Source organism: Gasterosteus aculeatus, chromosome 12 (genome assembly GCF_964276395.1).
Source record: "Gasterosteus aculeatus chromosome 12, fGasAcu3.hap1.1, whole genome shotgun sequence".
NCBI lineage: Eukaryota > Metazoa > Chordata > Actinopteri > Perciformes > Gasterosteidae > Gasterosteus > Gasterosteus aculeatus.
The window spans coordinates 13,730,472-13,742,468 of NC_135700.1; the positions used below are offsets into that span (position 1 = coordinate 13,730,472).

The 11,997-nt window shown below is 46.4% G+C and overlaps 1 long non-coding RNA gene across 2 annotated transcripts; it reads left to right on the forward strand.

The window, feature by feature from the left end:
• The first annotated feature begins 594 nt into the window (after positions 1 to 594).
• Positions 595 to 11,349, forward strand: LOC120810304 (uncharacterized). 2 transcript variants are annotated; one of them, XR_013451486.1, is made up of 3 exons: positions 595 to 753; positions 876 to 1,183; positions 11,172 to 11,349. It is a non-coding gene; the product is annotated as an uncharacterized LOC120810304 (long non-coding RNA). The 2 variants fall into 2 exon arrangements; XR_013451487.1 differs by having other exon boundaries at positions 613 to 745.
• Positions 11,350 to 11,997: the final 648 nt, after the last annotated feature.

The window sequence follows — 11,997 nt, forward strand, 5'->3', positions numbered from 1 at the left end:
CATTACAGTGAAAGGGTCATATGGGGCACCTGTAGCTGAGCGGCTCCACAGCCTGTGTTTGGTGTTTTTAGGTGTGTGTGTGTGTGTGTGCGTGCGTGCGTGCATGCATAAAAACAGCAAGAGAATGAAAGGGTTTAAACTGAAGTATGAGCAGACCTCGACGAGTGATAAAGAGCCAACACTGGAGCCATTCAGAGGACACTGTGCATATGTTGTGTGTGCAGTAAGACACTCTTTGTATGAGTGAGTGTTTCTCTCCCTGTGTGCGTGTGCCTGTGTGTGGGCCCCAGGCTGACTCTGACAGCTCAGTGCTAGCCATCTGCTGGCAGTCACACCAAGAGAAAGCCAACCACAGCCAAACAATGGAGAGCAATGACAAGCCAATATTCGTGTGTACGTGCCTTCATTTTGGTGTGGTGTGAGAGTTCTCCCTTCAAAGATCCAAATGAGTCCCTCACTATGAGCATGTGCAGAGGGGCGTGGCTGTTGTTGATAGGCTGTCTCTGTTACCAGGCGATAGCTTAACAAGCCCAAATGGCCATCTGAGCAGGATAGATAGCATGGGCAAGTGTGGGCTCCATTTCTTTTTTTCTCACATGCTGTCTGCCTACTGCCCGTTAGTGTGTCTGTCCATCCCCTTTTCTATTTCATCATCTCTCACCCTCTGGCTCTTCCACTCTCTCGTTGTACATTCAACCTACAGCTTTCCTTTGAAGGCGAGGTGGTCGTACACTACCGAGATTCGGTTTGTTCGTAAGATGCACATCAAATGTACTTTCCAATCTGTCTTTGTTTGTGTACATTCAGGCTTCTCTCTTCCTGACATACAGTATGTTTGTCACCCTCTCCCTACTGGTCTCTTTCTCCATCTACAGGTATAGCGCCATGGTGAATGCAGACAGATGGGCAGGTGTGGGGAGAAAGCTGGCTTGCCTGAATTTGACACACCAGTGTGACAGCGAGCATCATCCAGCTGGAGGCCTGCAGTGCCTCCTAGAAAGAGCATGCCAGGTGGCCAAGACACAGGCTGCTGGTCTCCCGAAGCCACTACGCACACAACTCTCCAGTCAATATCCAACCATTTCGATACTCCACCAACAAACGCTGCAAAGGGTGGTTTCCGCCGAAGAAATACAGATAGCAGAAGCAGGGGAACTACAAAGTAAATGCCCGATAAAGAACGGTAGGCAAATGGCTCACTGTGAAAAGAATCCCTCTCTTTGCGCTCCATGTGAAGAAGGCTATTTGTTTCTATGTGCATATGCCCATTTTGTCAGTGTTGCTTTGGCCATCCGTGCCTTCGTATGGCTGCCTTGGGTAAGTTTCCGCTCTACCACCTCCTGCTGCTCCTCCTCCTCGTCTGTGAGCACGTTTGTGTGTGTGTGTGTGTGTGCGCAAATGGAGCAGTGCCTCCTGTAGCTGGGGGCTACGGCTGATCACCACCACCGCAGCAAGGCTGGCCTTTCATGCCCATTGGCGCACTTACAGGGCACACCTATTTACACAGGCCCAGACTGAATGGCATGCATTGTCTGGGTGAGAATGCAACATTTAAGCTCATGATTAAGGCAGAACAAAGCCCCGAGGGGCAAGAGTGATGAATGCATGCAGCAACGGAAGGGGGGGAGGGGTCCAGTGAGGGAGGGAGAGATGAAGGGAGACTGGGAAGGGGAATCTCATATGCTGTTGCAGCGGGAAAGCGTGATGGGAGGGTGAAAAATTGAGAGAGGAGAGAAGGGGAAGGCGATAAATTGGCAGTGATGTAGGGCACTAGAAGAGAGGCATGTGGTGTATTGAGAAGGAGATGAGGTAGGAGGTAAAGGGAGAGGCAGGTAAGGATGAAAAGAAAAGGCAGGGAAGGAACCTAGAGGCAGGCATGAAGGGAAATATGAGGTGCGGGCTGAGCAGAGAAGATCAAGCTTAGGAAAAGATAATAAAAAAACAGGGTGGGCAACAAGCAGAGAAGTAAAAAAAGAGAAGAGGAAGCTACTGTTGAGGTAACCCCAGTGAGCAGGAGGAAGTGATGCTACACCGTCACAACAATGAGGTAGATAGACAGATAGCGCCCCCTCATGGTACTAATTTGCCCTCCGCCTTACATCTTCTGATCCAGGGAGTTAACAGCAGGCAAGAGGGCGAGAAGCCCATCATTGCCACATTTTCTAATCAATTAAAATGCTAATGAGCTAATTTGGCCACTGGCATTATAATTTACATTTTACACTAACATGCAAAGAATGCTCCTCTGGTAAGTAAAAACAACTGTGATATAATTGATTCTCTTGATATCACGGCCCCATAATGTGTGTGTGTGTGTGTGTGCTCAGGTGCATGTTTGTGCGTACAATTAGTGACACTGTGTCAGCGTACGGGCACAAACAAAATGTGTGTGACAAGGGGTGAGCTGCTCCGTCAGTGTGTATGTATCCTAGCAACAAGAAAGACACAGCAGCAATGTGGGGAGCAGCTGGTAGAATAGGACACAGATTTATCACAGTGTGTGTGTGTCTGCGTTTGTGTGTGTGTGTTACATTTAACAGCTGTAAGAAATTTAGGTGTGTGTGTGTGTGTGTGCGCACACGCTATGCATCCATGCATGTTTAATGCTCAAACACTCATCACCGCGTCAAGCCGGCAATTGCAGAGATAACAACAAATAGACGGCCACCGACATCACATGACCGCAGTTTCCATGTATGATACACGCAAGATCCATTATCGCTTGTCTGTCGATGATCAGACCTAGAGGGCATTTTACATTACACATCCGAATTGGGGATAAATATGCATTGCCAACCTACATTCAATGATTTCCAACCATTGAAATCAGGAAATTTACAACTAAAATAGAGGAAGGATTCCAACCAAAATTGCTTCTGGAGTGCAGAGGCAAGAAGAAGATAACCCATTTAACTAAGAGTGACGCAATAATCTTATGTCCCCATGTTCTTTTCCATTTCTTTTTTTTTTTTTAGATACTAACAGTCAGTGGAGGTGACTGGGATTAACTTCCCACATCACAGATTTGGGGGACATGTTGATGCTGACATAATTTGCATTTCCTTGTTGCATAATCTGAGAACAGCGGTGCAGATGGTGAAGCCTGTCAAGTTGTGGCTCGTGCAGCACGTGCTGTGTGATGGTCCGGTCTGAAGTTAAAATCATGCTTAACAGTGAAATGTGGGATATTTATGAGATGTCTGCATGCTTCTATTTGCAGAAAAAAGGGAAAAAGATGTTAAGAGAATAAAGAAAGTGAGCCTCTTTGTTTCTATTTGACACGGTACGCTGTTGTATCCTCAGCCACCCATAAGCCTCCACCCTCACCACCCTAACCTTTGTTTCTCTCTGCTTCTCCACCCACTATCTTGGGAAGTGTAGTGTTTTATTTGTAGTTTTTATAAACAGTGATATGTTTTTATACCTGGACATAAAAAAGCTGTTGCAATCCCATTCTGAGTCCTAAACCCTCACATAAAAGCATGTTTTCCCTCAGATAGTATGAACACATTTAGCTGGAAAGATTGTTGATTCTTGTGGTTAATTTATCTCTGAGTCTCAGACACCCAGTGCTGTGCTGTGCTTGCAAGTCAACCGTGCACGACGGTGGTCCTTAGGTTGGTCCTTAGGTGCGGTTAGCAAGAATGTCGCACAAACAAAAGACACACAGTTACACACCAACACGCACATAACAGGCTCATGTAAAGGCCACGTGAGGCAGAACTCAACCATAAAATGCTTCAACTTCATACATTAGTGCTCTTTCCATCTCAATCCCTCCCACCCATCACATCCTTCCACTCCCTCCTCACTCTCTCCTCCCCTCCTCCCTCGCCATGGCGGCCCACCTGGTAGTGATCGCGTCTGGATCTTTTGGGGTGTGAGATGTATTCTAACGGCATAAATAGCTTCCCAGTGACCACATTAAGGAGCCTAATCTCCTGATCACACCTCCTCACCTGTTTTCCCCTCTCTCATCTCTTCATTACCTTGTTCACCAAACCCTTCCTGTCCTGCAGAGAGTGTGTCCTCAGGCTTAACAAGATCAATCCCTTCGAACTCCTTGTACTCACTGCTAAATGTCGCTCATTAAGCACGGGGAGGAACTCTTCCTGTGGTCTTTTTTTCTGGGTGTGTGTGTGACTACGTGGTGGGTGAGAAAGAGAGGCAGCAGGAACCAGAGAAAGACAGACACAGTCGGTCCATTTAAAATCGAGCTGTGATCTACTTCCAGGGGGAAAGGAAGCAAAGAGTGGCGAAAGTCAAAATATTATTTCGGAAAGGTCAGTGCACGACAGAGAGAGATAGAGAGAGAGGTGTAAGGGAAAAGGCAGAGAGGCTGCATGTGTGTCTCTGTGTGTGCAAGCCGGTGTGTGCGCAATGTAGCGAACAAGTGAGCCAAACCTCACCGCTGACTTGGCCAGGGCCTCTGGAGCCAGAGAGAAAGCCCCGCTAACCACAGCCTCTCTTTCTGTGTGTGTGTGTGTGTCCCGCTCAAATGCACACCCGATGCTGAAAGCATCTCACTGTGTGAATACGTCATTTCACAACATGTGTTACTGGCCAGGAGGGCAAGGGAAGTAGCCTGGGAGAGAGAGAGAGAGAGAGAGAGAAAAGACCATAGAGGAAGAGAAAAGCTGCAGAGGCCATGGACCAAAGTGAGAGAACAACGCAGCGCATTCACTCTCATCCGGAGCGAGGCAAAACAGGAAACATTCCCTCGGTCCACTTGTGTGACCCTCTCAACCTCCTGCCCTCGCCACTTCATCTGTATTTAAATTCCTGTCGCCGCGGCTCATTATCTTTCCCAATAGGTTGTTGCATCGCCGCACTTTAAGTCAATAGCCACAGCCGCAGAGCCACGGCCGTGACAAAGGGATGGGGTGGGGGGGGGGGGTTCTCCACGCGGCAGCACCGGGTACGAGGACCTGCCACTGCTCGTCCACGGCCCGCTTATGCGTCGCCGTGACATTAGCTGCCCCGTGGCTGGGCACGGTGTGCGAGCCCTGCCCTCTGGTCGCCCTGTGCGTAGATATACGGCAAACACCTATTAGGTACGAATATTCAGGCTTGGCTAAAACACTGCACCTTTCAGACAACAAGTTCCTCAGGAACAGAAAAGGGATGAAAGACATAATATCAGCCTGTGTGAAGATATTGCGCCTCACGCTGTATTCTTGGACAACGAAGACAGCAGGAACACCACACACACGCACACACACACACACACACACACACACACACACACACACACACACACACACACACACACAGTGTTCAGTGCTGCTGAACAGGTAGGTGCAGGTTTTCTTTGGCATGGTTGTTTTTTTTATTGCTCTTTTCGAATGCTGAAGGTTGAGGCAAAGCTACTCAGAGCTGTGTGTGTGTGTGTGTGTGTGTGTGTGTGTGTGTGTGTGTGTGTTTTCAGAGTGTGGTAGTAGGCAGAGACAAAAGGAGCATATGGCAGCAGCAGCAGCCAAGGCTGTAAATTAAACATAGAGGAAGATTAGACAATGAATGTGTGCTGTGAGACAGAGAGACAGCACTGAGCCAGAGGCGGAGAAGACCACTGCAGGGCGGTGTGACTGTTTGTGTGTGCGTGTGTGCGGTATAACCACATATTAAACACTTTGAACAAAGGAAGGTGACTGACTGCCATTGAAGTCTTATAAAACAAAAAAAGATGAAGATAATGAGGAACAGAGAGGGGAGAGAAATATATAAAAGGCCTTTAATGACAGAGACCCAGGTCAATGAGAGTGACAGCAACATGAAGACGACCCCCCGCGGCCGAGGAGAACTGGACCCCCCCCCCCCCGCTTGCAACTAGACAGCTGCTGTGGCTGAAGCAAAGCTGCATCTCTGTCAATAGGATTACTGAAGCTCTTCTACACAGTCCAACACATGCTCAGAAATTCAAACACACTAATACTCATATGGCCATGCACACATACTGAGCATGAACACTCCAACCACAGAAGGACGACTCCTGAACATATTGGACGAGTGAGATGTTTTTCCCACCCAATGAGAAATTGGGTGGGAAAAACAGGGAAAAAGAGTGAAGACCCCTTGTAATTTAAAGACAGTGCCGAAGCAGCTGAGCCGTGTGATTTTAATAGTGTATTTTTTTCCTCATATAATATTTACAGATGTAGCATGCAATGGCACACATCTACTCAAATAACTGTTCTCTCTCACATTGGTTTTCATGGTAAATGGCTTTATTTAAATAAAGTGTTTTGACATAAAACTATTTTATCGTTAATATTTTGAAAATGTTGCAATGAACTAACAAAATTGCATTGGCTTGGGTCCATGTTTAGTCCCTGTCAGCTTATGTCGTCTCATGAAGTTGTTCATTGTATCACATCCACGGTTGCCCTGCTGATGTCGAATTCTGGTTTAAGTCTACCTGCCGGCTCTCCTGCAGAATCGGGACTAAATGTCAAACAAGGGATTAGAAACAGAATCTGCACCACGTGAACCGTATCACAGCTCGTCCCCTGAGCTTACCACGGACTTCATACGTATCGTGCGCATCAACACAAATTGAAGCTCATTGCGAGTCTCTATCTCAGGGTGAGAGGGGGTGGAGAGATAGAGAGAGCAGGGTTTACGGTAATCTGTCACTGTCTCATTACTGGGCCACATGAAGCAGGGAGGGAGGGTCGGGGAGGCGGAGATAATGCAATAATAAATAAATAAAAAAAACGAGAAACGAGAATGAGAAGAGATGGAGAGAAGGGGAGAGGAGGGTCAGGTTATCCTAATTCAATAATGGAAATCAGTTGGGAGCAGATGAAATTGATGGGTACGTACAACCTGGATTCCAGGGAAATGCTTTGCTGCTGAGAACTGTAGCAGCAGCTCAGGGAAGAGTTACTACCAAAGCACCCTTACTTACTCATTAAGCCTCACAAAGTAGCAGCAATTACTCTTGTGGTAAGACGGTTATCAGTTTCAAAACCTTTCATAGACTACGTCCCTACCTCTTGATCTTGATCTGTGAATGTTCTCACGATGTACAGCCCCCAACGTCAAGGTGAAGACCGAAAATTGCTTTCCTTGTCTATAAGTGCACATCATCATAACAGCTTCTGTGGATTTAAAGAATGTGTCCAACAGGAAGCTCCTGACATCTAAACGACCCCATCAGAGCTTAAAAAAGTAGCATAGCTCTTTGTATTTCACACCTTATGCAAGCAAGCAGGCTCACACACACACACACACACACACACACACACACACACACACACACACACGGATCTCTTTGCTTACACCGACAGCTGCCACTGCTGCCTGTATGGCTTCGAGGGGGGGAGGAACCAACCATAATCACACACACAGGAGGTAAAGGTGATCTGCTGGAGCCATAATGAGGGACACTGTTGTTGTGATCCTCTGACTGCAGCTCTGATTACCGCCCAGTGTTCAGTTTCTACTATAAGAGTAAACACATGAGGACACCGCGGCTTTGCCAAAACATAGCCAGGCAAACACACACACACACACACACACACACGCATGCGCGCAGACACGAGTCAGTCACATATGCAGAGGCGGAGCAACAGGGCCCGAAGGTGGATGACCCGTAGTGCCCGTTGAGAATGTACATTAATTATGCCGCAGCCCAACGCGCACTACTTTCACAGCTCTTATTGCCCTCGACTCATTAGCGGCAGAAAAAGACAAACAACACATAAGCACAAACATTTACAAACGCACACGCCCTTCCTTTCTCATTGTCATGCTATTGAGCCCTTTGGCAGTTTAACGGCATTCCACAGTGGTGAAAACGGTGTAATCCGCATGCTCATATAAACACAGCCTGGGAGAACTAATGCATATTTGACACGCTGTGGTCCTTTCACTTGTGGGCTGTTTCAAAAATCATTAAAGAAATCTATATTTGTTGTATCACCGGTCCTCTAGCAAGTCACTGTGGTGCTGTAAGTGAACTACAATATGCCCTTTTTTTTTTTTAAACTGCCTGTCAGTGGCTTTACAGAGCTTCCAGCCTGCCACCAGGGATTAGCTCAATACTCAACCGCACTCAATCTCACCACCACACACGCTATATGAGGAGATCTGCACATGTGCGTGTGTGACTGCAGATACATTTGGCTGTGCTGTATGTGTGTTAGTGTGTGTGTGTGTGTGTGTGTGTGTACACACTCAGGGGTGATATTAGTTAATCATAGCCTTCACTCAGCATAAATAAAGACCAATTACTGTGCTTCCCTATGGGCCCTTCAGTATTAGCACACTAAAGACCCCAAAGAGTGCTGCCCCATAGCTAATACAGCCTTGGTGTAACAGTCAGCCTGCTGAATCATGATGATAAGCAGCACAGAGGGTAACAGAAGGACAACATGCACAACATCATCAAGACTTGGACTGGATGACAGATAGACCATAATTCAGAGTTTGTTCAGAGGAATTTGAAAATGCACTAAAGCAAATTTGATGGGATATTGAAAGATCCACTTAAGATATCATTACATGTACACTATGGAGTCAGACTTCAATCACAAGCATGTGAACCATACTGTTAAAGGATACATTAACTTTTATATCAGTTCCAAATCAGGGCGTTAACTTACATCCTTCTCATACGGTTCAAACATGAATCGGCAAATAGCAGACGCAAAAAACCCGTCCACTCATACACACACACACCCACATAACCGTAGCATGACAACCAGAGAGAAACCGCAGAAAGGATTAACTGTGATGGTATAAATACAGAGTAACAGCAGAAAACTAAAATCCAGCTAAACACTTAATAAAGATCAAAGTGCATACAGCAGTAGACTAAAGAGGGGGCCCTTTTATTGATCTATAACAGATGTACCAGTTGCACAGACAAAGAAAGCTGAAGAAAGTGAGAAGAGGTAAAAGAAAAAAAGCTGATTTTGTGTCTTTTACATCCTGGTAACACCTCCCTCCAAGAGAATGGGCCTAGCCGGAAGACATTCTATGTTGGCATAACCTTTGTGAAGTTTATCTTCGCGACAGTCAACTGCCAAGTCCTGCCACGAGGTATTTACCGAGACGAACAGGCCGTACGTTACAACCCTGGGTCAACCAACACTGTGCCACTGGTTTCATGGCACCGCCTTCCTTTGTTCAGTCTGTGGGCGGATGTCTACGTGTGACACAGCAGCTGGAGACGTGTGCTTCAAACCTAATGCAGAAATACACACACTCTCACACAGACATACACACACTATATATATATATATATATATATATATATATATATATATATATATATATATATATATATATATATATATAAAGTGGACCCTTGTTGCTGGCAGCCACTCATCACCCACAGAGGCCAACCTAATTTGGAGGACAGGCTCCTCTCTGCCTGCTGGGGAGGCAGCAGGGATTATGAGCCTTTATACACACTAATCTAGTTTAGGCACGCTGGGAGAGGAGATCTGTATGTGCATGTGTGAGAACCAAGCACAGCAAAAAGGGATGTACATGAACAAAACGCATAAGCACGCGTGCATGCACAGTGTGTGTATTCTCCTCTATCAGTGTGTGTGTGTGTGTGTGTGTGTGAGCCCAGAAACCCGGTCTGTGTGAGGAGAGATAGGGAGGCTCTCAAACGGGTTAGGATGTCGCTTAGCCTCTTGTCCTCTGATGGCTGCTGGCAGCAACTACACAGGGATACTCTCACAGATACACACACAAACACACAAAGGCACTCTCCTACTTGCATGATCATATGTAGATCTGAGATTTTATTTAGTGAGTGTTGAGAATAGAAACTCGGGGGGGCGGAGTGGGGGGGGGATCGTTTCATGCTGACAGGACAATGGCGTTAGCTCATTGTTTAAAACACGTGGATTTAAACAGAGTCACACGTAATTGACTTGTTGGCTGGGTCACGTTGGTCAGAAGAGGATTATGATACACAAAGGTATGTGTGTGTGTGTGTGTGTGTGTGTGTGTGTAGGCTGCCACTGAAGCGTGAGCATGAGGGTGAATTGGCTTGAAGCATCGATGCATTCCAAAACACAGGAGACAGATCTCAAGGCCAAACCAGAAATGGGACCACACTGGGAATCACAGAGGAAGATTTTAGCGGCGAGAAATAAGGAGGCAGTTAGGAAGGAAGGAAAGAAAGAGGGAGTAAGAGTGTGTGTGTGACGGGGGGGGGGGGACCACAGACGCTAAAAGCTTACAGTGTGTATGAGCGCTGGCTTGAGTAATTACAGACTTGCCTGGTGTGTGGAGCCGAAAGTCTACCACAACACAGCCCAAGTGATGACACCATACACCACACATGTGCACATATGCACACATTCACACACACACATACACATCTGCAGTTATTGTACTAAGCATTTAAACAGCTGTTCCATATCCCCATTCCTCACAACCGCTCATATATTCATGCACACTTTCCAAGCCACCCAGTGGTGCAGAATGACTCTTTGCACTGTCAAATTGGCGTTCAAATACAAACACACGCACACACACTTTCAAGTCTGTGCATTCTGCTTTGAAATACAGTATACCTGTCGCCATTCCCTCCCAGTATAACTACTGGAGCCTCCATTTTCATCAGTTGGAGTTCCCCACTTCTGCTTTCGTCAAGCATCAATTCCTATCTGGGTGGAGCACTGACACCATCTAGTGGCTAATGATAACATTACAGATAAGCGCTTGCATCGTGTAACAACCATTTGAAGGTCTATAAAGAAAAACGAAAAGAAGGAAAAAGGCCAAACTCATTTTCCACTCATGAAAATGCAGAGATGTGAATTCCACAACATGCCACTGAGAAAAGATAAGACGTCTCCAGCAGCAGGAAAGGGACAAACAGTCTGTCCAGACTGCACTCAACAACCACGCAGCCACGGCAGACGGCGGCGGTTTAGACCTCTGGAGTCGGCCACAGGCTACCAATCTTTTCTCTAACTGGATGCAGACACAGAGACACAGATGGAGAGACAGACAGAAAGGAACACACTCCAAAATGTGCTGTAATGGCATAACGATTCCTAACAGCTTGCCAAAACCACGAGCACTCGGGAACATGAACGTCTGAATGACTGATGTCACATTAACCTTAACATTCACTTAAATTCCATGTGCTTTGTGCTTAGAGTCCTTTCACATAAATAACATTGACTTTCCTGCGGCAGGCATCCATAAGAGACGACAACACAATCCAAGATGAATGAACTAGACGATCTCCACTCGCTCCTCCTGTAGCTGCTCAACAATCGCACATGCTCTGCAGAGGATCCGAGAGAGATCCTCAATATCTGTGAAATATACATTTCCATCTTCTTAGTGGTTGCAAATAAATTCTACGGCAGGAATACAACGTAATTCAGCATCTTTCTTTCACACTCACACAAACGTCTCACATGCTTAAAGTGGAGTCACGTTGAGCATGTTGGGCATTTCTCGCTGTGTCCGTTTCTCCACTCTCTTCCGATTAGATACCATCTCTCATGCTCCTCACCCCCCCGCCTGTCCCACCTCCTGCTCTCCAATTTTAGTCCTCGACCTGTCACCCCCCTTCTCACACACTTATCTCCTGCAGTGAGTTATTACACCCACTACTCCGCTATCAGTTCCATATGGCATCTGCCTCAGAGAGACATTTCCTCTTGGACTCCAGCATCACAGACAACACAGAAAAATGTTTGCTCGGACAAAAAAAAAAAAAGAAAAGATTGATGGGTAGATTGCTGGATAGATAGTTAACAATGTGTTTATGTTGCTGCAGTGCAATTGCTGTTAGACAAATGACAAGTTTAAGTTGTTCCATTCAGACAAAGACACAGGAGGACGGATCTGCCAAAAGACCGACACGGAGGAGCAAAGATAAGAGAGGCAAAAATAAAATATAACCCTCACAAAAAAGGGATTAGTGTACAGCAGTACAGGACATGAAGACCCCCACAAGTCAACTCTGAACTTGTTAAGGTAGAACATCTGTGAGGGCGCGGGAGGGATGAA